The 26,419-nt window shown below is 44.5% G+C and overlaps 1 protein-coding gene across 2 annotated transcripts in view; it reads left to right on the top strand.

Moving 5' to 3' along the window:
* The first annotated feature begins 1,617 nt into the window (after window positions 1-1,617).
* Window positions 1,618-26,419, top strand: part of LOC137332845 (muscleblind-like protein 2) — a 287,907-nt gene continuing 263,105 nt past the window's right edge. Inside the window, exon 1 of one of the 2 annotated variants that reach the window (XM_067996783.1) lies at window positions 1,618-1,652. The gene's annotated coding sequence lies outside the window, so the exon portion shown is untranslated. Of the gene's footprint in view, window positions 1,653-24,415; window positions 24,449-26,419 lie in introns of those variants that run through there. The other variant, XM_067996782.1, reaches the window with a different exon arrangement.

Raw genomic sequence — 26,419 nt, 5'->3', positions numbered from 1 at the left:
CACTAATAATTCTGGGTCTATGCCCATTTGTTATAGATTTACCAACAAATGGGGGAAACTCTTTCACTCTTTATTCTCAGTGCCCCCTTGGTCTGAAGAATGACGAGTTAAACTCACTGGTTTAAATATTCTCCCAGATTTTCGTTGAGCCTGTGCCACACTTTTTTCTTCAACAACGGGCAAATTATAATCCGTTAAAAAAGCATACGGGATCCTTGACTTTATAAATAGAGGTACAGTGTATAAAAGCAAGGAAGTTATGCCAAACCTTTATAAATCACTGATTAGGCCTCAGCTGGAGTATTGTGTCCAATTCTGGGCACCACACTTTAGAAAGGATGTCGAGGCCTTGAAGAGAATGGAGAGGAGATTTACTAGAATTATACCGGGGATGAGAGAGTTCAGTTATGTGCAGAGACTGGAGAAGCTGGCATTGTTTTCCTTTAGGGCAGAGAAGGTTAGGGGAGATTTAATAGAGCTGTTCAAAATTATGAAGGGTTTTGATAGAGTAGATGGGGAGAAACTGTTTTCACTGGCAGGAGGGTCGATAATCAGATTTATGATAATTGGCGAAAGAGCCAGAGGTGAGATGAGGAGAATTTTTTTTACGCAGCGAGTTGTTATGATCTGGAATGCACTGCCTGAAAGGGCGGTGGAAACAGATTCAATAATAACTTTCAAAAGGGAATTGGATAAATACTTGAAAAGGAAAAAATTGCAGAGTTATGGGGAAAGAACAGGGGAGTGGGACTAATTGGCTAGCTCTTTCAAAGAGCCAGCACAGGCACGATGGGCCGAATGGCCTCCTCCTGCGCTATAAGATTCTATGACTTCCCTCAGGCTGGCATCAATATCACTGCACAATGATCAAGCAGAAAGAATTCTGCAGCCTGAGTTGCTCCATAAAGCTCCTCGAGTAAGAACTGACAAAGTATATTGAGGGCAATTGGGTGAGTCAAGGTTTGGATGTGGACTGATTGGATGTGTAATGTTCCACTGCTACAAACACTGCTCCACCCTTTTCAGGGAGTTGGCATTGAATCATTAGATAGACAGGTGATTTGCTGTGATTTACACTCCTTGTCGTTTATGGTGCTTATTTCTTTATCGCCATTGAGACTAATGTAAGAAGTGTCCCCTTTCTCTCCTCCTCTTGCAGTAGCTTCTACGCTCGCGCTAGATAGATTTTATGTTCTCACACAATCGGTTCTCGGGGACGTTTAAAGTCTCGACTACAGCTAATTGCTGTGATCCCTCCTTGTGCCCAATGATGGCAACGGCACTAGTAAAGGTCACAAATGCTGGCTTGCTGCCACATGTCTGTCTGTTCCAACGCAGGGAGCCCAGAGTATTGTTCATTCTGTCCGTTTCTCTTGGAAAGGGAATTCTGATAGTTTCGCTTTCAGTTTCTCAACAGATCTTTTTTTGCTTTTCAAAGAGTACTTTGTACTAAAAGGATTGGGAATGTAGCAGAATCCGGTAGTCATATTATATATACATATATAAAATAAATAAACTTGACAGGACTGGGAGGAGAGAGACAGAGCATGACAGAAGGCAGGCAAACCAATAGCCAAGCTCCACATCTGATTTGCTCTTGCGTGGTCAAGTGACTGGCTTGCTGGCAGTAGTACCAGGCATAGGAGTATTAGGTAATGTATATATATCATTAAATTTCATTGTAATGGCTTTAAAATTGCATTAGCATTGATACTGTCTTCGCAGTAATGCATCAGCTCTTTAAAACATGTCTAGCAAAACCTGCTTTCTGAACAAATGTAACGGGGGAGTGGGAATCACATCAGGCACGATTCTTGATTTACTGTCAATTTTTTTTAATGCTTCCTGTTATTTCCTAGAGATTTTTATATGACGAGGTATGCCCTTCACTCTGTATATTGTATGTAAGTTGAAAGCCCACTGTTACAGATATTTTTTGGCTTGTATCTGACAGAGTGCAGCTACTGGTGTTGGAAGCTGCACACAGCTTGCTCTGTTGATTGAACACAAGAGGGTGGGAGCGTGCCATCTTTGCTTATCGCCTTCAGATCTATGCCCACCGAGGCCTCTCTCTGCTCAGCAGTATTGTTGAAAATATTTGTTTGATTTTCATGAGGCTGTGGTAAACTTTCCATCGGTAAGACTAAGCAGATTGCAATTTCCGTTGGCTATTCCTGAGATGATGCAAATAGCATTCCTGGTGGCTGATCCGGAGGGGGAAAGGGAAAATGGGCATGTCTCTTGTATGCAGAGACCTGAGTGAGCTGCATCCAGCCTTTCTCACCAGCAGCTGTGCTTGATTTGACACAATAAAACCCTCTGTAATTGTAAGTGACCGTTCAGCTTTCTGATTTTCTAAGGATTGTTTGTGGTGGGACGTGTCAGATGTGAATCTTACTGTCATCCCTAATGAAGGGCAAGGAATACCTGGCGATTGTTAACAGTTTGAAAACATGTTACACTTAAAGAAAGTGTCTGTGAACTGACATATCTGTGAGAAAATTAAGCGCTCTCACTCACTGAATAAATAATGAGACATTTGAATGCGAATTTTTGGTGAATATGATTAAGAGGTGCAAGGAATATAGTTGCTATACATTATTGTTATTTAATTGCATGATTTCTGACCCTTGTCTTTAGTGTATTTACCTTAACCTCCTGATACTGTTTCCAATGTGGAATTGTGTGTTGAGCAGTTTGCATACTGGGGAGGAATGGAGGGAAGGGTGATGAAGAGATCATCACATTCATGAATTCCCTCAGTGACATCCTGACAAGTTTTCGCAACAAAGGTTGGGTTTTTAAGTGTTTAAGATGATTAAAGGATTTAGTAGGGTAGATAGAGAGAAACTTTTTCCTCTGTTGGGGGAATCCAGAATGAGGGGGCATAATCTTAAAATTAGAGCTAGGCCGTTCAGGGGTGATGTCAGGAAGCACTTCTTCAGACAAAGGATAGTGGGAATCTGGAATTCACTCCCCAAAAAGCTGTTGAAACTGGGGGTCAATTGAAAATTTTAAAACAGAGATTGATAGATTTTTGTTGGGTAAGGGTATTAAGGGATAGGGAACCAAGGTAGGTGGATGGAGTTAAGATACAGTTCAGCCATGATCTAGTTCAATGGTGGAACAAGCTTGAGGGGCTGAATGGCCTCCTCCTGTTCCTAATGTTCCTTCCATATTTATGTTGCTCCTCAGTGGACTGCTCTATAAATCTCCCTATTATTGGATTTTTTGTTATAGTGATTCAACCATCACCCCACACCATCCTTACCACCACCGTCCTTACTGCCACCATCCGATGGCTTTCCTTCAGTCCAGCCTGACGGGTCTTGCCCTCACTTCACTACAAATATAAACACCAGCACTGAATCCAGAACAAAATACAAATATAAACACCAGCACTGAATCCAGAACAAAATACAAATATAAACACCAGCACTGAATCCAGAACAAAATACAAATATAAACACCATCACTGAATCCAGAACAAAATACAAATATAAACACCAGCACTGAATCCAGAACAAAATACAAATATAAACACCAGCACTGAATCCAGAACAAAATACAAATATAAACACCAGCACTGAATCCAGAACAAAATACAAATATAAACACCATCACTGAATCCAGAACAAAATACAAATATAAACACCAGCACTGAATCCAGAACAAAATACAAATATAAACACCAGCACTGAATCCAGAACAAAATACAAATATAAACACCATCACTAAATCCAGAACAAAATACAAATATAAACACCAGCACTGAATCCAGAACAAAATACAAATATAAACACCAGCACTGAATCCAGAACAAAATACAAATATAAACACCAGCACTGAATCCAGAACAAAATACAAATATAAACACCAGCACTGAATCCAGAACAAAATACAAATATAAACACCATCACTAAATCCAGAACAAAATACAAATATAAACACCAGCACTGAATCCAGAACAAAATACAAATATAAACACCAGCACTGAATCCAGAACAAAATACAAATATAAACACCATCACTGAATCCAGAACAAAATACAAATATAAACACCAGCACTAAATCCAGAACAAAATACAAATATAAACACCAGCACTGAATCCAGAACAAAATACAAATGTATCCAACAATTCAATTCCATCTATATTTAACAGTTAACAGAAATAATTCAGGATCACCCTTGTGCAAGCCCTAAGTGCTTGTCTTCTGTGTTCCTTTCCCTATCCTACTGCTCCTACGAAGTGTTTCCCCAGTGATTACAGCTTGGGAGGTGGAAGACTGCTGAGCTTCCATTGAGGACCCTTCAGATGGCCGTGGTGGGCCTTGAGGGCCCGGCTGAACACTGCAGCCTCTTGGTGTGGGCCAGGGCAGTCTGGCCCAGCTGGCTGTGTGTCACTGGTGGCAGGGGAGCAAGAATGCTGTCATCCTGAAAGAGGACAGCACATGCCTCTCCAATGGAGCCATGGCCACTCTCCTGGGACTGTGCCTGCACCTCTTCCTCTTCATCCTTTTGCCTCCTTCACTCCTTCCCCATTCCTTTCCACCCTCTCTTACCCCTTCACCATTCCTTCCTCCTTTCACCCTATTTCTTATCACATCTTCCCCATTCCTTCCCCCTTCCCTTTCTCCTTCCTCCCCTCCCCCTCAAGAACTGCTCCCTAATTTTGTTCACATTTAAAGTCAGAAAGAAACACTTTGACAGCCTGATTGCTCTGAATAGATTCAAAGTTTGGGGCTCTGACAGTTGTATCTGAAGCCATTAGCATCCCTATGGGACTCTTGACTGCTGATGAGCTCGTGGCTGTTACATAGACTTGGGCTGACGTGTCGATCTCAGGTTGGTTGAACTCTGTTAACGGTATTTATATCACAGGGCAAATTAATTATTGCTCATGGGACTTGCTTTTATTATCATTAGAAATTGGAGAAGGGCATCAGGGTGACAACACCTGATCCAAGGTGCAGTGAACTGCAGTGACCATCCCTGAGATAAGTTCAATTCCCTCAGTGCTGAGAATATCCTCCTACTTAGACAGCAGATTTTCCCACTCTCCTCATCTTTAATGGTATTAAAAGGAAAGACTTTCATTGATATAGCACCTTTCACAACCTCACGAGGCTGCAAAAGGCTTCATAGCCAATAAAGTGCTTTTGAAGTATAGTCACTATTGTTTGTAGGCAAACATGGCAAGGTCCCAGAAACACCATTCAGATAGATTAACTGGTCATTTGTTTTTAGTGATGTTTGTTGAGGGATAAATATTGGCCAGGGCACCAGGCAGAACTCCCCTACTCTTCTTTGAAAACGTGCAGTGGGATCTTTAACGTCCAGCTGTGAGGGCAGACTGGGCCTCACTTTAACATCACATCCAAAAGACGACACCTCTGATAGTGCAGCACTCCCTCAGTATCTGATCTCGCACCAAGCCCCATTCACCCATCACCCCTGTGATCGCTGACCTACATTGGCTCCCGTTACGGGAACACCTCAATTTTAAAATTCTCATCCATGTGTTCAAATCCCTCCATGGCCTCCCCCCCACCCCCCATCTCTGTAACCTCCTCCAGCCCTACAACCCTCCGAGATCTCTGTGCTCCTCTAATTCTGGCCACTTGCACATCCCTGATTTTAATCACTCCACCATTGGTGGCCGTGCCTTCAGCCGTCTAGGCCCTAAGCTCTGGAATTCGCTCCCTAAACCTCTTCGCCTCTCTAACTCTCCTCCTTTAAGATGCTCCTTAAAACCTCCCTCTTTGACCAAGCTTATGGTCTCTGTCCTAATATCTCCTTATGTGGCTCGGCATCAAATTTTGTTTGAAAATGCTGCTGTGAAGCGCCTTGGGATGTTTTACTGCATCAAAGGTGCTATATAAATGCAAGTTGTTGTTGTTGCTGCTGCTGCTGCACTGGGAGTGTCAGCCTAGATTATGTGCTCAAGTCTCTGGAGTGGGGTTTGATCTCCTGACTCAGAGATGAGAGTGTCACCATTGATCAAAGGCAGACACCTTAATTGTACTTGGATTTCAAAGAACCGCTCCTTTGCGATTCCACAGTATAGTCACGTCTACTAGGATCACATCTATTGCTGCATTTATATTGCAGAACAATGCCCATTGCTGTAGACGTTCCCTCATTCAAATCACATGGAGGCTTCTACAGCAATCATATTGATGTTAGGACAGCTGCAGCAAGCTGGCAATGTAAGTATAAGAGATACACGTTTACCCCCTCACCTACTTCCATCATTATCAGCCTAGAAATTACTGCCAGTGATATTAGACAAACCTACATCTTCAGATAACACTCCTCTTTCCACTGTTTTGATGCAAATAAAATCATTGTATTAATACCACATTGGAACAAGGGATGGATCAATGTCACCTGCCCATCTCACCAGCAGTCTTTTCCCAGATATGGTTATTCACTCTGCTGCCAGAGGCATTGCTGAAATTGGCAGCAAATTAGCAAAGTAAACAAGACGGCATTCGTGCCGTCTGAAGTGGTCACAAAAAGGGGTTTTGGCCTCTGCTTCCAATAGCAGCATGAATCTGAGGTGTTTTACACTCAGAGGCAAAGGTGCCTGGGGTTGGCCATCAAAGGGTTGAGCTCCTGAAGTATTGAGGCCCCCAGGTGCTTGCTGGGGCATAGGTTACATTCTTGCTGGCCCATGGGACCTTCCTCAGCCATTGGAGATGGTTGTAAACAATTTTACAACACCAAGTTATAGTCCAGCAATTTTATTTTAAATTCACAAGCTTTCGGAGGCTTCCTCCTTCGTCAGGTGAACGATGTGAAAATGAAATCCTCGAAATTCATTTCGAGGATTTCATTTTCACATCGTTCACCTGACGAAGGAGGAAGCCTCCGAAAGCTTGTGAATTTAAAATAAAATTGCTGGACTATAACTTGGTGTTGTAAAATTGTTTACAATTGTCAACCCCAGTCCATCACCGGCATCTCCACATCATGACTACCATTGGAGATGGTAGCAGCCCCACCAAATAGTCTACAGGAGCGACTGTAAACCCTCACACAGCACATGCTGATGTACCTTACTGATAGAGAATCTGCATCAACACCTAGCGAAGTGATTCGGGATATCTTGCTGCATTATATTTAAAACTCGTGTTGTACGTAGCCTTTAGCAGAACCACCGAGTACACTGGCACCACCTTTGTTGGCATTGCACAAAGGTCATAAACCTGTTGTAATTTTGTGCCTTGTCAGCATGCATTTATTGCTCTGGATCGCGGGGTCTTCTCACCTGCAAATGGGCTAAACCTGTGTGAACACAATGAAGTAATCAGATGATCTATATATTACATTAAAAATCCTAGACAGGACGCAGACTTCCTTTCCACAAACCTTGCCACCTGTTGTCACAATCTTTGGTCAAACCTTTCCCATTGTAAATTGGTCTTTCAACATTTCCTATTCTGATTTGGCTATGTCAACAATCACGGTGCATTTGCACACTCTGAGCACTAGGTGTGTCTGTGGAGCAGATTCAGTCTTTTTCCCAACTCCATCTCAGGAGCTCATTCCTCTTAAAACATTTTTAAAAAATGTTAACATCGTTTAGGCCCTGCTGCCGGCTCTGCCTTGCATCTGTTGATAACTCACTCACCTGTAGCCCATGTGGTGCCAGTTTAGTGTCCTACCTTCCTCAGCTCCACTGGAAAAATCATCTGCCCTTAGCCCACCTCCTGACATCCTGGGCCGTGAAATGGGCGCAACGATGACCAATTTAGCAATGCGCCCAATCTGCCTGTACGTTTGGGCCGCTGCTAAATTCATCAGGCGTCCCTGGCGGCCACCTAAATCAGGCATTAGGCCCCATAAATGAAGGGCCTGATACCCGTTTTAGGCCCTCTCGCTGACTGGCTGGCGATGAGTGGAGCTGGAGCTGGAGGAGCAGGAGCCAAGCCTGCTTCACTCAGAGTTCCTCAGCAGGTAATTTGTTTGAACAAAATTTAGGAGTCGCTGCTGTGGAGCCAGGAGGAGTGGGAGTGCATAATTTGTCATCACCTAGGCTACTGGAGCTAAATAAAAAGCATTGCAAGAGAAGAACATCCTCGGCCAAGCTGTTCCACTAGCGTACTAGTCTTTGACAGCAGCGAACTTAATAATTCTTGTCAGAAAAGAACCTAGTTATCGGTTGTGCTCATTTCTATTGCTGGTAGTTTTGAGGACCTGAGTTCACAGTGCTGGAGGGACGCCTGGCCCATGGGTTGTCCATGCAGCAGGTCACCCAGCAATTAAAATGAGCAGACAGAAAATCATACATAGTGAGCCCCCAATCTCCAGATATGTGAGGCTCTTTCATGAACTTAATCACAACAATACATGGGTTCAATATTTTATAAAGCATGTCTGTGAGGAATACAGGTTCTGAGCTCTGGCTCCTGTGACTTATAGACATCATCAGGCTAAGTTGATCAAGGCGTGACAGCCTTGCAATACACTCTCAGCCATCTCTTATTCTGAAATCGTTAATGTCGATTCAAGGTCACTTCTGTAATTGGAGTAGGCTGTAGTTTACTAATTATAGCCCGATAAATGTAGTTATTATTTATTTTATTACACCCTTGAGCTAAATTTATTTTAAGAACAGGACACGTTATCGCTTGACACGGCTAGGCTGTAGCGTGTACTTTGCGATGTCAGTTTGAGGCCGTGCCAGTTCTGAGTTGGTAAGTTGTGGAGGTAGCAGGGAAGGTGGCATCACACAGATACCAGTTAAAGTATTAAGAAAGGCTCACCTGAAATCAGTACATCTGGTAAGCATTCACGGTACAGGCACCATCTGCATTTCCCAATCTTCTTCATGCAGCATGGAAGCTGTGGAGAAGTGTACATAGGAGCAGGAGGAGGCCATTCAGCCCCTCGAGCCTGTTCCACCATTCAATTAGACCATGGCTGATCTATACCTCAACTCCATTTAGCTGCCTTTGCTCCATATCTCTTGATACCCTTACCTAACTGGCTACAAAACAGAAATCAGAGAGTGGGGGTTAAAGGTAGTTACTCAGACTGGCAAAAGGTGGGAAGTGGGAGTTCCACAGGGATCGGTGCTGGGACCACTGTTGTTCACAATTTACATCAATGATTTGGACTCAGGAATCGGAAATACAATTTCAAAATTTGCAGACAACACCAAATTGGAGGGTACAGTTAATACTGAGGGGGACTGCGACAAAATTCAGGAAGACATTAATGAACTTGCAGAATGGGAGTGTAATTAGCAAATGAATTTCAATATGGATCAGTGTGAGGTGATACATTTTGGTAGGAAGAATAAGGAGGACACTTACATCTTGGAAAATAAGAGTCTAAATGGAATAGAGGAACAGAGGGATCTGGGGGTACAGATACACAAATCACTAAAAGTCGCGACGCAGGTTAATAAGGCCGTAAAAAAAGCAAACCAATCACTGGGGTTCATTTCTAGAGGGATAGAGTTGAAAAGCAGGGAAGATATGTTAAACATGTATAAACCATATAACTTGGTTAGACCACACTTGGAGCACGGTGCACAGTTCTGGTCTTCATATTAGAAAAAGAGGCATTGGAGAAGGTGCAAAAAAGATTTACTAGGATGATACCAGAACTGTAAGGTTATATATATCAGGAAAGATTGAACAGACTGAGGCTGTTTTATCTAGAAAAGAAAAGACTGAGGAGAGATCTGATAGAGGCCTTTAAGATTATAAAAGGGTTTGATAGGTAGAAGTAGAGAAGATGTTTCCAATTGTGGGGGAGACCAGAACTAAGAGCCATAAATATAAGATAGTCACTAATAAATCCAATAAGGAATTCAGGAGAAACATCTTTACCCAAAGAGTGGTGAGAATGTGGAACTCGCTACCACAAGGAGTAGTTGAGGCGACCAGCATAGATGTATTTAAGGGGAAGCTAGATAAACACATGAGGGAGAAGGGAATAGAAGGATATGCTGATAGGTTGGATGAAGTAGGGTGGGAGGAGGCTCGTGTGGAGCATAAACACCGGCATGGACCTGTTGGGCCGAATGGCCTGTTTCCTTGCTGTACTTTCTATGTAATCCTATGTAACAAAAACTATCGATCTCAGTCTTGAAAGCTCCAATTGTCCCCCAGTATCCACAGCATTTTGGGGGCAGAGAATCCCAGATTTTCACTGCCCTTTGTGTGAAAAAATGCTTCCTGATTTCACTCCTGAATGTCCTAGCTCTAATTGTAAGATTGTGCCCCCTTATTCTAGATTCCCCATCAGAGGAAATAGTTTCTCTGAATCTACCTCATTGAATCTCTTAATCATTTGAAACACATCGATCAGGTCACCCCTCAACAATCGAAACTCAAGGGATTACAAGCCAAGTTTATGCAACCAGTCCTCCTAATTTAACCCTGTAAGCCTTGGTATTATTCTGATGAATCTGCACTGTGTAAATATCATGAAGTTTTTTTTGTACTAAAAATAATAAACCTTTCAAACTGAACACATGTCTTAATTTGCAGTTATTTATTTTTACGAATTTCCTGCCCTCTTAAACCCCCCAACCCAAAGGTCCATACTGGTTTGATTCCACGCAGATCAATGACCCCTTCAATACCTCGCCCGTATGGTTATTCTCCTGTGCCGCACAGGGCCGGGCTCTGCAAATACTTCGAATAGTGTCTTGTGTTGGCCAGGCAGCTAACGGTGTTTGTAATTTTTGTTGGAGGTAATAGCGGACAAACACTTAATGGCTGAACACGGCATTCTCCTGTCCATTTTAATGGGGGCTGTTAAACAGTAAATGCTGCAGAAATATGCTGAGGATTTGCCCACTGTAATGTTACCCGACAGTGTCAGACAGTCGCCTGGTACATTGTGCAATCAGAGTGATCGATTAGGTAAATGGCTTGAGGTAATGTGAATGTGCGTTCTTGGGGTCATTTAATTCCAGTCTGGTAACAGAATATGTTAAAATGGATCGTATAATCCCACCAATTGTTAGGAGTGAAAGAATAGGTGATGCAATATTTATAGATTGAACAATGTATAGAATCCATTGGTACTTACTTGGCCAACAGTTCTGGAAAATAATTCATTTTACTGTAGAATCTTTGTTTCTAAGCAATTTTTGATTTGAGTAAGAAATATTTCACTTGTATATAAGCTGCATGCTGTCAATCGCTGTGTTCTCAGCCCTATAACATGGCTTTCTATCATCACAATTTGCTGGGAAAAAAATCTCAGAAATCCCCCACTCAGAAATCCCCCAAAACTGCTGGGTTGTCTTGATGTTGCTGGGAATCCTTGTACAGTGTGAGTAAATATTAAGACACGCTCCATGTTATTAAGAAAACAATTCTTCAAATGGACATCTTAAACAAGGTTACAATGGATGATATAAAATAAAAATTGCAATAAATTTGTTGCAATGGTTTAAAAAAAACTTGAGAATTGAAATGCATTTAAACATTTAAGAGTTTAGGTTGATAAACTGTAACATTTTATTTAAAATAACCAGTAAAGTGCATAGATAACCTGATATATATTCACTGGGGGAACTGACTGAATAGTGCACGCTTGCAAAAGACACAGCTTTCTTATACCATCAAGTCTGCTGTTGAATTAATATTACCCAGGGACTTTTCCTGGTAGGTTTTCTGTTTATTTCATCAATATGTAAATCTTATAGGCTAGACTTTCCAATTGGTGTCATTTTATCGCTGTGGCTCAGTGGGTAGCACTCTCACCTCTGAGTCAGAAGGTTGTGGGTTCAAGTCCCACTCCAGAGATTTAAGCACAAAACCTAGGCTGACACTTCAGTGCAACTGAGAGAGTGCTGCACTGTCAGAGGTGCCGGCTTTTGGATTTTTAAAAATTCGTTCATGGGATGTGGCATCGCTGGCAAGACCAGCATTTATTGCCCATCCCTAATTGCCCTTCAGAAGGTGGCGGTGAGCCGTCTTCTTGAACCGCTGCAGTCCTTGTGGTGACGGTTCTCCCACAGTGCTGTTAGGAAGGGAGTTCCAGGATTTTGACCCAGCGACGATGAAGGAACGCCGATATATTTCCAAGTCGGGATGGTGTGTGACTTGGAGGGGAACGTGCAGGTGGTGTTGTTCCCATGTGCCTGCTCCCTTGTCCTTCTGGGTGGTAGAGGTCGCAGGTTTGGGAGGTGCTGTCGAAGAAGCCTTGGCGAGTTGCTGCAATGCATCCTGTGGATGGTACACACTGCAGCCACAGTGCGCCAGTGGTGAAGGGAGTGAATGTTTAGGGTGGTGGATGGGGTGCCAATCAAGTGGGCTGCTTTGTCCTGGATGGTGTCGTGCTTCTTGAGTGTTATTGGAGCTACACTCATCCAGGCAAGTGGAGAGTATTCCATCACACTCCTGACTTGTGCCTTGTAGATGGTGGAAAGGCTTTGGGGAGTCAGGAGGTGAGTCACTTGCCGCAGAATACCCAGCCTCTGACCTGCTCTTGTAGCTACAGTATTTATGTGGCTGGCCCAGTTAAGTTTCTGGTCAATGGTGACCCCCAGGATGTTGATGGTGGGGGATTCGGCGATGGTAATGCCATTGAATGTCAAGGGGAGGTGGTTAGACTCTCTCTTGTTGGAAATGGTCATTGCCTGGCACTTATCTGGCGCGAATGTTACTTGCCACTTATTAGCCCAAGCCTGGATGTTGCCCAGGTCTAGTTGCATGCGGGCACGGACTGCTTCATTATCTGAGGGGTTGCGAATGGAACTGAACACTGTGCAATCATCAGTGAACATCCCCATTTCTGACCTTATGATGGAGGGAAGGTCACTGATGAAGCAGCTGAAGATGGTTGGGCCTAGGATAGGATGAGACGTTAAACAAAGATCGCGCCTGCCCTCTCAGGTGGACGTGGAAGATCTCATGGCATTATTTCAAAGAAGAGCAGGGAAGTTCTCCCCAGTGTCCTGGCCAATATTTATCCTCTCACTATTAATAGTGAGAGATTGTCTCCAATGGTGGGCAAGAGGGCATAAATTTAATATAATGACAAAACGAATTAAAGGGGAAGTTTGAAAAAGAGGATTATTAAAGGATGTAAGGAGCATGCAGGAGAGTGGGATTCGACTGGGTGGCTCATGTGGAGAAAAATACCAGCACAGAATCGATGGGTTGACAATTTCTGTACTGTAGCATCGTATGATTCTATACAAGTCACTTTCTTGTACGGTTCAATAACCATTTAATATGCAATCTTTTTTAGGGTTCTATGTGTCAGCCCACCATGTAGCTTGTGTGACACTGTTTGCTGTGTGCCTCTTAGAAACCATTTAGGGTCAAGCCCTCATTCACTAGGCCTTTCAGTTGCCTCTCTTCAGAAAGAAGATTTAAATTTATCAAGTAAAAATGAGTAGTACCGGAGAGGAATATTCTGGTAATCTTATGACCATTGTGAGCAAAATTAAGTAAAAGGAGTTTATGAAAGAAATTAAATTACTTTCCATGTTAAAGACTCCATGGGCAAGATGATACTTGTATGAGTAGATTGTCCGAATGTTATCTTATTTTACAGGATATCCTGGATATGTAAATGTAGAATGCACAAAAGGGATTGTTGCTTTCTGTAAATCCCATGTGCTTGCTCTGAACTTTTTTTCAGGTGTCTCTGTGAATATTGTCAGTGTTGGAGCTGTCTAAGTTTTTATTTAAACCATTTTTAAGGATGCGTGTTCCACACATGTTGCAAGACAACGCACATTAAGGCTTTAGTTATACTGTAGCTGAGGCCCGATCTGTGAGGTGCGATTTGCAGGTGGACTGAAGTTATACTGCCCATTAAAAGATCAAAAGAAGAAGAGAATTTGCATTTATATAGTGCCTTTCACGACCTCAGGGCGTCTCAAAGAGCTTTACAGCCAATTATTACTTTTGAATTGTAGACACCATTGGAATGTAGGAAACGAGACAGCCAATTTGTGCACAGCAACATCCCACAAACAGCAATGAAATAAATGACCAGACAATCTGTTTTTTTAATGTTGGTTGAGGGATAAATATTGGCCAGGACACCGGGGAGAACTCCCCTGCTCTTCTTCGAATAGTACCATGGCTTCTTTTACGTTCACCTGAGAGGGCAGACGGGTCCTCGGTTTAAAGTCTCATCTGAAAGACGGTACCTCCGACTGTCCAGCACTCCCTCAGTACTGCACTGGAGTGTCAGCCCAGATTATGGGACTTGAACCCACGACCTTCAGACTCAGAGGTGAGAGTGCTACCACTGAGCCTAGGCTGATCCGTTAATATTTTATTGCAGGGCTAGTTTAAATTTCTAAGTTTATGGTGTAATTTTGGTGTCACAGCCTCAATGCAGTCATGTCACAGGTAAAAGTGATCCAATTGTCCATGCCTGCATGCAGCAAGACCTGGACAACATCCAGACTTGGGTTGATAATTGGCAAGTCACATTTGTGCCAGACGGTAGTATGGTGGTTATGTTACTAGACCAGTAATCCAGAGTCATGAGTTCAAATCCCGCCACGGCAGCTGGGGCATTTAAATTCAATTAATTAAATTAAATCTGGAATTAAAAAACTAGTATCAATAATGGTGGCTATAAAGCTACCGGATTATTGTAAAAACCCATCTGCTTCACTAGTGCCCTTTAGAGAAGGAAACCTGCTGGCCGATATGTGAATCCAGACCCACAGCAATGTGATTGATTCTCAATCGCCTAGCAAGCCACTCAGTTGTAAAATCTTGCTTTAAAAATAGTCATAATAAGAATAAAACTGGATGGACATGACAAAGGCTAAACCAAGCCAATTTCAACCCTTCAAAGTCCTCCTCACTAGCATCTGGGGACTTATGCCAAAATTGGGAGAGCTGTCCCACAGACTAGTCAAGCAACAGCCTGACATAGCCATACTCACAGAATCATATCTTTCAGCCAATGTCCCAGACTCTTCGATCACCATCCCTGGGTATGTCCTGTCCAGTGGCAGGACTGACTGACCAGAGGTGGTGGTACAGTGATATACATTCAGGAGGGAGTCACTCTGGGAGTCCTCAACATTGACTCTGGACCTCATGGCATCAGGTCAAACATGGGCAAGGAAACGACCTGCTGATTACCACCTACCGTCCTCCCTCAGCTGATGAATCAGTCCTCCTCCATGTTGAGCACCACTTGGAGGAAGCACTGAGAGTAGCAAGGGCACAAAATGTACTCTGGGTGGGGGACTTCAATGTCCATCACCAACAGTGGCTCAGTAGCACCACGACTGCCGAGTCCTGAAGGACATAGCTGCCAGACTGGGCCTGCGGCAGGTGGTGAGTGAACCAACACGAGGGAAAAACCTACTTAACCTCGTCCTCACCAATCAACCTGTCGCAGATGCATCTGTCCATGACAGTATTGGGAGGAGTGACCACCACACAGTCCTTGTGGAGACAAAGTCCCGTCCTCGCACTGAGGACACCATCCAACGTGTTGTGTGGCACTACCACTGTGCTAAATGGGCTAGATTCAGAACAGATCTGGCAGCTCAAAACTGGGTATCCATGAGGCGCTGAGGGCCATCAGCAGCAGCAGAATTGTATTCCAGCACAATCTGTAGCCTCATGGCTACAGATTGTGCATATTCCTCACTCTACCATTACCAACAAGCCAGGGGATCAACCCTGGTTCAATGAGGAGTGTAGAAGAGCATGCCAGGTAGCAGCACCAGGCGTACCTAATAATGAGGTGCCAATATGGTGAAGCTACAACTCAGGACTACATGCATGCTAAACAGCGGAAGGAACATGCTATAGACAGAGCTAAGCGATTCCACAACCAACGGATCAGATCAAAGCTCTGCAGTCCTGCCACATCCAGTCGAGAATGGTGGTGGACAATTAAACAACTAACGGGAGGAGGAGGCTCTGTAAACATCCCCATCCTCTATGATGGCGGAGTCCAGCACGTGAGTGTAAAAGACAAGGTTGAAGCGTTTGCAACCATCTTCAGCCAGAAGTGCCGAGTGGATGATCCATCTCGGTCTCCTCCCGATATCCCCACCATCACAGAAGCCAGTCTTCAGCCAATTCGATTCACTCCAAGTGATATCAAGAAACAGCTGATTGCACTGGATACAGCAAAGGCTATGGGCCCCGACAACATCCCAGCTGTAGTGCTGAAGACTCGTGCTCCAGAACTAGCTGCGCCTCTAGCCAAACTGTTCCAGTACAGCTACAACACTGGCATCTACCCGACAATGTGGAAAATTGCCCAGGTATGTCTGTCCACAAAAAAAGGACAAATCCAATCTGGCCAATTACCGCCCCATCAGTCTACTCTCAATCATCAGCAAAGTGATGGAAGGTGTCGTCGACAGTGCTATCAAGCGGCACTTACTTACCAATAACCTGCTCACCGATGCTCAGTTTGGGTTCCGCCAGGACCACTCGGCTCCAGACCTCATTACAGCCTTGGTCCAAACATGGACAAAAGAGCTGAATTCCAGAGGTGAGGTGAGAGTGACTGTCCTTGACATCAAACCAGCATTTGACCGAGTGTGGCACCAAGGAGGCCTAGTAAAATTGACGTCAATGGGAATCAGGGGGAAAACTCTCCAGTGGCTGGAGACCTAACACAAAGGAAGATGGTAGTGGTTGTTGGAGGCCAATCATCTCAGCATCAGGACATTGCTGCAGGAATTCCTCAGGGCAGTATCCTAGGCCCAACCATCTTCAGCTGCTTCATCAATGACCTTCCCTCCATCATAAGGTCAGAAATGGGGATGTTGGCTGACGATTGCACAGTGTTCAGTCCCATTCGCAACCCCTCAGATAATGAAGCAGTCCGTGCCCACATGCAGCAAGACCTGGACAACATCCAGGCTTGGGCTGATAAGTGGCAAGCAACATTCGCGCCAGACAAGTGCCAGGCAATGACCATCTCCAACAAGAGAGAGTCGAACCACCTCCCCTAGACATTCAACGGCATTACCATCGCCGAGTCCCCCACCATCAACATCCTGGGGGTCACCATTGACCAGAAACTTAGCTGGACCAGCCACATAAATACTGTGGCTACAAGAGCAGGTCAGAGGCTGGGTATTCTGTGGTGAGTGACTTACCTCCTGACTCCCCAAAGCTTTTCAACCATCGACAAGGCACAAGTCAGAAGTGTGATGGAATACTCTCCACTTGCCTGAATGAGTGCAGTTCCAACAACACTCAAGAAGCTCGACACCATCCACGACAAAGCAGCCTGCTTGATTGGCATCCCATCCACCACCTTAATCATTCATTCCCTTCACCACCGGCGCAGTGTGGCTGCAGTGTGTACCATCCACAAGATGCACTGCAGCAACTCGCCAAGGTTTCTTCAACAGCATCTCCCAAACCCGCGATCTCTACCACCTAGAAAGACAAGAGCAGCAGGTACATGGGAACAACACCACCTGCACGTTCCCCTCCAAGTCACACACCATCCTGACTTGGAAATATATCGCCATTCCTTCATCATCGCTGGGTCAAAATCCTGGAACTCCCTACCTAACAGCACTGTGGGAGAACCTTCACCACACGGACTGCAGCGGTTCAAGAAGGCGGCTCACCACCACCTTCTCAAGGGCAATTCGGGATGGGCAATAAATGCCGGCCTCGCCAGCGAAGCCCACATCCCATGAACGAATAAAACATTTTAAAAATCCCCTCTTCAGTTCATTACATGCAGTCCTGTTCCAAACTGTGGAATGACGGAGTAAAGCACCAGAACCTTTCACTGTTACTGGTACTTACCAGTAAAGATAGGGTTAACTATTACTTATTTAATATCTAGCTAGATATATAAGAGCCTTGTGACTAGCACACATCCACCACACATTACATTTCAAAAAAGTCAATAGCATTTAAAGAAAGAGAAAGAAAGGAAGCCATTTCCTGCTGATTTCTTCTGACCTGGAACCAGAAATTTTACAAGCACCTGCCAATCTACAAACCTCCCTCACCAACATCTATTACATTGGAACAATGACAGACAGTAAAAGACCTCCTGGTCTATCCAGCCTGTCCCACACAACTGCGACGCCTTGTGCATCACAATATATACACTCTGCACCCCACCTGAAAGCCATGTGATCTCCTGGGAGAGGCGATAAACCAGATAAACCCAGGTCAATTAAGGGAAAGAGATCTAATAAATTCCTCTCCGACTCCCTTAGGCGATCGAAACTAGTCTTAGGAGATCACTCTGGCCCTAATTAATGTTATACAGTGTAATTAACTGTGGGAGAGTGTTGTTAGACTGTGGCCATAGAGAGACAGGTCAGATTAAACACGGCTCCGGTTTAGCAGCAGAATAATACATTGTGCATCACATGATGTTCCTGCCATTGTAAAACAACAGCACATCATTCAACGTATCACGAGCAATGCCATGGGAGATCTGCTGGTACTTTTATAGTGTTAACAGCCCCAGTGAGCAAATGTGAGTTTCTCTTGTGGGTTGTGTGCTATAAACAATGTATATAATCTTTGCGCTTTTCCGTATTAAACTGTAAACGTAAAACCCGTGTATATCCTAATGGGAAGTGATTTAACACATGATGCTGGGAGCAGTAGATTCAGTGTTCAGAGGTCACCCCTTGTACTGTTATGATCTCACCATTTCTCACCTACACATCTCCCACTGAGGAAAGTTTCCTCAATGCTTGTGTTATTAGGAAATGGATTAAGGATGCAGAACTGATTCATTGTGTACAAGCAAATAGCATGATGTAATCTGTGTCATTCTGCAGCAAGTTTACTGATTCCCACATTATTGAAACGAACACGAGGCTGCAGTACATGGGAGAATGAATAACATGGCACACCCTATCACAGACGAGGGAGGCCACTCAGTCCACCTCAGCTTAAAATTGCATTCGGCAGGATGGGCGTGGGAGGCCAGTGAGTACGTCTCCCGCTCGGTTTTAACTGCTCCCCCCCCACCCCCCAAACTATATATTTGAATGTAAACACCACTGACTTTCAGAAACTGACAGTACTTCCTCACCAGATCTATGGTCAGGTAAAACAAATTCCGTTTTTATTATATAGGATTATGAGACTTCTAGTGTTCTGGGGATCAAATTCTATTATTTATAATCAGAGTCTCTGGTTCCTGTGTTTATTACGTGAGATTACGGGACTCATCCAGGATTTGTACTAACGTTTTGGGCATCGCGTTCTACTCTTCCCTCCATTTTTCCGTGAAATCCACAGCTCAGTGGCCCCGCTGTGGATCAGCCCAGTAATACCAAGGTTCACATCTTCATATTCACAGCATAATGGTGCACGGTACTTGAGGGCCAACTTTCTGGCCCAGTGTTAAGGTGGCAGGACTGTTTAGATCACAGTGAGCGTAGTGTCCAGGGGACTCCTGCCACACTGACCCCGTGAGATATCCTGAGCTCGGCTCATGTATGGCCCATATTGGGACTGGCACTGGGTATTCACTGGGGTAGTTCACAAAGCGGATTGAAACGCCATTGTCACTCCTGTTCCCAACATCTGTCCAGGTTTTAAATTATTGGGGGGTGGGAGGGTTGGGGGTGCAGTTTTGATGTTGTTTCATTGGAACCCTTGTGTGTTTGTGAATGGGCTAGTGCCAGCTGAGGGGGTGAATGGGGAACTCTGCAGTGTTGCATCAGTTGTTTTGTGTGTTGGGGAGGGAGAGAGTCTCTTTATATTGTGGGATTGGCTTGATGTGACACACTGTAGCTCTGAGGTGTGGGTTGACAGATAGGGCGGTCTCTAATACCGGATAGCAAAGAGAATTTTTTTACTTCAGGTGTACTCCAGATATCACCACACCATTTAGTAAACTGATTTTGTGTAATGACATGGTCTGCCTTGTTGCAAATAGCACATCTCCCATTGCATAAGTGTCGACCAATAGGCATCCAAAAAAAGAAAGGACTTGCATTTATATAGCGCCTTTCAGGACCATCAGGACGTCCCAAAGCGCTTCACAGCCAATGAAGTACTTCTGAAGCATAATTGCTGTTGTAATGTAGGAAACACAAAAGCCAATTTGCACACAGCTAGATCCCACAAGCAGCAATGTGATAATAACGCGATAATCTGTTTTAATGATTTTGGTTGAGGGATAATATTGGCCAGGACACCAGGGAGAACTCCCCTGCTCTTCTTTGAATAGTCCCATGGGATCTTTTATGCAGATAGGGCCTTGGTTTAACATCTCATATGAAAGATGGCACCTACAACAATGCAGCACTCCCTCAGTACTGCACTGGCAGCCTGGATTTTGTGCTCAGGTTTCTGGAGTGGGACTTGAACCCACAACCTTCTTAGCCCCAGAGATGAGAGTGCTACCACTGAGTCACGGCTAAGAATGATTAAAACATGATGCTTTATCTCAGGTGACTCTGATCTTGTCATAAACTGTAAGGGGGCAGTGTGAAATGGGTCTGAATCCTTCAGTTTGATTCCAATCCTGGTATCTGTTTCCTTTGCATCACATGTGGCATTGCTCAGAACGAGTTGGTCAATTCGTCGTTGTCTAACGATAGGGGCATTTATCAAGAAAGTGTTACAGGAACCTAGTGTGACACTTAGTGTATGCTATGTGCAGGACTTGCATATATTAGCAAATCTCCCTTTGCCTTGCTCACGGTTAGTCAGAAGAAGTAGTGTGTCTTTTGGTGGTGTTTGTTGTAACAGGACAAAATGGTGGGTGACTCACGCCACAGCACCCCTACTGGTTGGAGGACTGAATAGCAGGCATTACCCATTAAAAGTGATAGAAGAGGGTGTTACTGTTACATGCCAGGCGTTATCTCGAGGTGTTACAGATCTCACAAAAGTGTTACGAAATTGTGACTTGGGAAATAGCGGGCTGATTTTAACTCGCAGCGGCGGCAGAGAACAGGCGGTAGAGGATCGCCTGTTACACACCCAGCATGATTTTCTATTACCGCTGGCTTCGATGGAAAGAAAAATCAGGCGGGGGTGGGGGTGGGGGGCGTGTAACAGGCAGAGGATCCACTATCGCCAGTTCAGTGCCAAATGTTAAAATCACCGCGAGCAATAGGAAATCTGGAGAATTTTAATATACAATCGATCGATGGATAGATATGTATCCTGTGTTAATTTGTATGGGAGATTCCCTCGATCCTTTGCCAGTTACGGTGCGGCTGGAATCTGCTCTCGGGCTTCAGACCCTTACTGTGCTCTAACATTCAGGTGAGTCTCGAGAGTCGCTTCTGTTTGAATCCTTTGTGTTTCAGCTTGCGGCTGCATTCTGTTTGCCTAATTATATCAGCTAGAACCTGACAAGATCTGAACAGTGTCTTGCTGTGACCTCAGTAAGATCTTTAGTCTTAGAGGCGCAAGGAGCATAGGGTGGATTCTGCAGCTATCAATGAGACAGCTGGAAGGCTATTCCCAGACTCACTGATGACAGGATTTTAAATGGTTTTTAAACCTGAGATGTGTATGTAATTAATGCAGATACTTAAAAAACCTCTCCTGATTTAGATATTTTTACTTAAGGGTTGCTATTTTGATGAAATCCCAGCATGATGTGATACAATAATGTTGGTGTCAGGAAGGTTACCAGCTCACCCAGTTAGAGTTACTCCTGTTTATATGAAAATAAACATCAAGCAGAAAACAAACTCCCACAAAATCCACTCCGATATGTCAGAGCCGTGCAGATGTTTAAGTTAGGCCTCAGGCCTGAAGTGATGCAGATGATCTGGTTTGAAAATGGCAGTTCTATGTTTTGTACAAGTTTCCTTTAATGAGACCATTATAAGAGAGAGAAAAAAACAATTGCAAATGCCGGAAATCTGAAATAAAAAGAAAGAATGCAGGAAATGTACAAAGTCTGAAGAGAGAAAAGATGAGTTGTTTTGGGTGTTAAGATACTTCATTTCAATTTATTTTTTGAGTGTTACACGTTTCATCAGAATATTCTGGGTCTTGATTCGGTCTAGTGATGGGTCGATATCAGGAACATCGTCCTGACTTTCCCTTTTAGAAAACTGATGGACCTACGGCACATTTTCAGCACTGTTTTCATAATGTAAAAGTTTGTTTCAAGACACATGTCAGACTTTATTAAAAGACCTTTGTAAGATAATAATGAGAAGGCTTCAAAGGTATTGCAAGTAAATGAAATGTACCCAGTGATAATATTTACAATGTACGGTTTTAATATTAGAGGCACAAAACTGCAGTGATAGAGCAACAGAATAGTTTGATCCTAAGTTACAGTCTGCGTATAAAACAACAACCATTTATAGAGCACCTTTAATGTAGAGACAGTCCCAAGGTCCTTCACAGAGGTGTAATCAGACAAAGATGTATACTAAGTCAAAGAGGTAGATCTTAGGAGGTGGTGACCAAAAGCTCGATCAAAGAGGTTTTTAAGGAGGGTCACAAAGGAGGAGGGAGAGGTAGAGAGTCGGAGAGGTTTATGGAGTGAATTCCAAAGCATGGAGCCCAGATGGCTGAAGGCACGGCCGCCAATGGTGGGGTAAAGGATGGGCGTATGCACAAGATGCCAAATTTGGAGGAATGAGAGTTCTGGGGAGGTTGTAGGCCTGGAGGAGGTTACAGAGAGAGTCAGCAGTGAGGTCATGAAGGGAGTTAAACACAAGGATGAGAATTTCAATTTTGAGGCAGTGATTCAACAGGGACGGGGCTGATGGGTGAGCTAGACTTGGTGCAGTATAGAAAACAGCCAGCAGAGTTTTGGATGAGCTGAAGTTTATGAAGGATGGGGAGGCTGGTCAGGAGAGCATTGGAATAGTTGAGTCTGGAGTTGACAAAGAAATGGATGAGGGTTTCAGCAGCAGATGGGCTATTGGAGGGAGGCGGTAGGTGAGATTATGACATGGAAGTGGGCGGTCTTTGTGTTGGAGATGTGGTTGGAAGCTCTGCCCGTGGTCAAATGGAACGCTGAGGTTGCAAACAATCTGGTTCAGCCTGACAGTGGCCGGAGAGAGGGATAGAACCAATAGTAAGGGTATGGAGTTTGTGGTGGGAACCAAAGATGATGGCTTTGGTCTTCCCAATGCTTAACTGGAAGAAATTGTGGCTCATCCAAGTCTGCATGTGGACAAGTAGTCTGACAACACAGAGGCAGCAGAGAGTTCGAGACAGGTGGTGGAGAGGTAGAGCTGGGTGATATCAATGTACACATGAAAGCTGACGCCATGTCTTCAGATGATGTTGCCAAGGAGGAGCATATAGACGAGGAAGCGGAGGGGGCCAAGGATAGATCCTTAAGGACTCCAGAGGCAACAGTGGAGGGGGGGGCAGGAACAGAGGCCATTGCTGGAGATGCTCTGGCTATGATTGGATATGTACGAATGGGTCTAGGTGAGGGCAGGACAACGGAGGAGAGGCATTGGAGGGAGATGGTGTGGTCAACCATGTCAAAGGCTGCAGGCAGGTCAAGGAGGATAAATGCAATGTCAGTTGTAACTTTGACCAGGGACATTTCAGTGCTATTGGAGGGGATGGAAATCTGACTAGAGGGATTCCAAAGTATAGCTGCAGGAAAAACGGGCATGGAATTGGGAGGTGACAACACATTCAAGGACTTTGGAGAGGAAAGGGAAGTTGGAGATGGGGCAGTAGTTTGCAAGATCAGAGGATTCAAGGGTGGGGTTTTTGAGGATGGGGGAGATGACTGCAGTTTTGAAAGGGAGAGGGATATTATGTGAAGAGAGGGAACCATTTCCAATGACAGCTAGCATGGGGGCCAGGAAGGGAAGTTGGATGGTCAGCAATTTATTGGGAATGGGGACAAGAGAGCAGGTAGTGGGTCTCATGGGAAAGAATAGCTCAGAGAGGGCATGAGAGGAAATAAGAGAGAAACTAGACAAAAATGAGAGAAAGGACACAAAGTAGACTCTCACAGGGAAGATCAGTCGAAATGTGGGGAAGTTTTAATGAAAATCCAAAAGTGTGTGTAAATGATCTGGTCATTTATCTCATGCTGTTTTTGGATCTTGCTGTGCGCATACTGGCTGCCATGTTTCCTACAACGGTGACTACACTTCAAAAAGTACTTAATTGGCTGTAAAGAGTCCCAAAGTCATGAAAGGTGCTATAAAAATGTAAGTTCTTGTCCTTTTTCTAAATTGTAAGCATGGTAGCTACGGTCTTAACAGGAATCTTGTATTTTTTTTTGTCAAAAACACAAGGAAAACACCAGAAACTGGGATGTTTACTAAGCATCGACACTTTACAGGAGGGCTAAAATTAACTCACAGTTTCACTGAACTTGGCTCGGTGATCCTTTGAGCTTTTGTTGACGCTCACCAGCCTAGTTGACAGATGGGTCCAAACAGCAAGCCACAGGCAGTGAAGATACAGAGCCAACAGGAGTCACAGGACTGACATATTGGGACTTTGTTTGCACTGTTGATATCTGTAGACAAGCTGGGCGGCCGTTTTGAGAAACGTGGCAGTCATTTCAGTGAGTTTTTTTTTGTGTGTTTAAAATGGACTTAATAACCGTTTTCAATAGAATGGTAGCAATTTCCAAACTGCATCCAGCAGTTGGATAAGTAATTTAAACGGTAAGATTGGTGTCTGCAGAAATATTAATCTGATCCTGCTTGAGTATTAATAAATATAATTTTTCCCCAGAGTAGTATTATTTTACTGCTGTGGTCCTGTTCAGAACAAATTATCAATGTTAAAGTTGCAAAGTCTTAAATAAAATCCAAAACTTTAATGAGTTCTGCAATGGGTAAGATCCCATCGCAACCAACTCTTGCAAAAGATACTTTGTAACAAATAATCTATTAGGTGTCTTATACATCCACAACTTGCATTTATATAGCGTCGTTAACGTAGTAAAACGTCCCAAGGTGCTTCACAGGAGCGTAATCAGACAAAAATTTGACACCGAGCCACAGAAGGAGAGATTAGGACAGGTGACCAAAAATTTGGTGAAAGAAGTAGGTCTTAAGGAACGTCTTAAAGGAGAGAGAGGTAGAGAGGCGGAGAGTTTAGGGAGGGAATTCCAGAGCTTGGGGACGAGACATCTGAAGGCACGGCTGCCAATGGTGGGGCGATATGTTAATATATGGGCCTGTTGTGTTACAGCTTTTTATGTCGTTTTTCACTTTTTAATTGTAACAAAGATTGGGGCCTGGATTTAAGCTGCCAGTGGGTTTCTGACAGGAAACCTCGCTGGGGAGTTAATTACCTGCCGGCCTGTTGCAGAATGAGGTCTAGTCGATTTTAATGGCCAGGCCTTATTTAAATCCCCCGGACGACTTCCTGTCGGGGCAAAAGTCGCCAGAAACCCGCGAGCCCAAAGACTGCCCGCCAACACGAGGTAGGTGGCGGCATTGGGTTCTTGGGCCATTTTACGGGAGTCTCGCATTCAGGATGGTGGGTGGGAGCCCGGGGCCTAAACTTTCCTTGTGGGGGCCGGAGGAAAGGAAAACACTCTTTTTTTCAGCCTCCTCTGGGGCTGATCCACTTCTGTCCCAGGTTGGCCCTGTGGGAAAGCGGCAGCAGCTTCCCCGCTCCAGCCTGAGTTAAAATTTAAATCTGGGCCCGACAACGTCATCGGGACATCACGTGCATAGGGAAAGAAGGACCCCGCTGGCTTTGGGCAGGTGTCCTTGCTGCCTGCTCAGGAGATCAGGTTAAAATTGCAGCCGGTAAGATGGTTTCTGTTGGTTTCAGGTTGGGTAAATAGCTCGGGGCATATTAACTGCCCACCCACCCCAGTTTCCGCTGGGCAGGTGAGGTTAATATCGCCCCCACCCCAACTTTCCCGTCTGGTTTTTCTTATACAAATTTAGCTGGCCTGTGGAGAGCGGTGAGCACAGTTCTGCATGTGCTCAGTTTTGCTCAACATTTGTTTGCCCGTTTTATGGGCATAAAATGGGCTCAACGATGACCAATTTAACAATGCGCCCAGTGTCCCCGCGCGATCGGCCACTGCTAAATTCATCGGGCCCATTTTCAGGCGTCCCTGGCAGCCGCCTAATACAGACGTTAGGCCCCTTACCTATGTACCTCACTGAAACTGGTTGGCGATGAGTGGAGCAGGAGACGGGCCTGTTCTGCTCGGGGTTCTTCAGCAGTCCCTGCGGCCGACAACCAAAGGTCATTTGTTGTTAAAAAATTCAGGAGTCGTTGCTGTGGAATCAGGAGGAGTGGGAATGCTCCCCCCAACTCCAGACCACTCACAATCGACCCCCACCCACCCTTGTTGCTGCTCCACTCGCCTCCCAGGACTTCCCTTTGGGCTGCTGAATTTCATATTTTGAAAAGGAGAAAGTTGCCTAAGGAGGCGCGACAGGCAAATTATGACTGAGGACCAATTTCGGGCCGGCCCTCGGGCTTCCCTGTTGGAACACGCACTGTTGGTGCACCACTGGTTATGGACCCGAAAACGGACTGTAACCAATTTCTACCCCTCGGA

Source organism: Heptranchias perlo, chromosome 15 (assembly GCF_035084215.1).
Source record: "Heptranchias perlo isolate sHepPer1 chromosome 15, sHepPer1.hap1, whole genome shotgun sequence".
Lineage (NCBI taxonomy): Eukaryota > Metazoa > Chordata > Chondrichthyes > Hexanchiformes > Hexanchidae > Heptranchias > Heptranchias perlo.
Note: the sequence above shows the minus strand (reverse complement) of the source record. Positions and strands in the feature narration are given on the sequence as shown.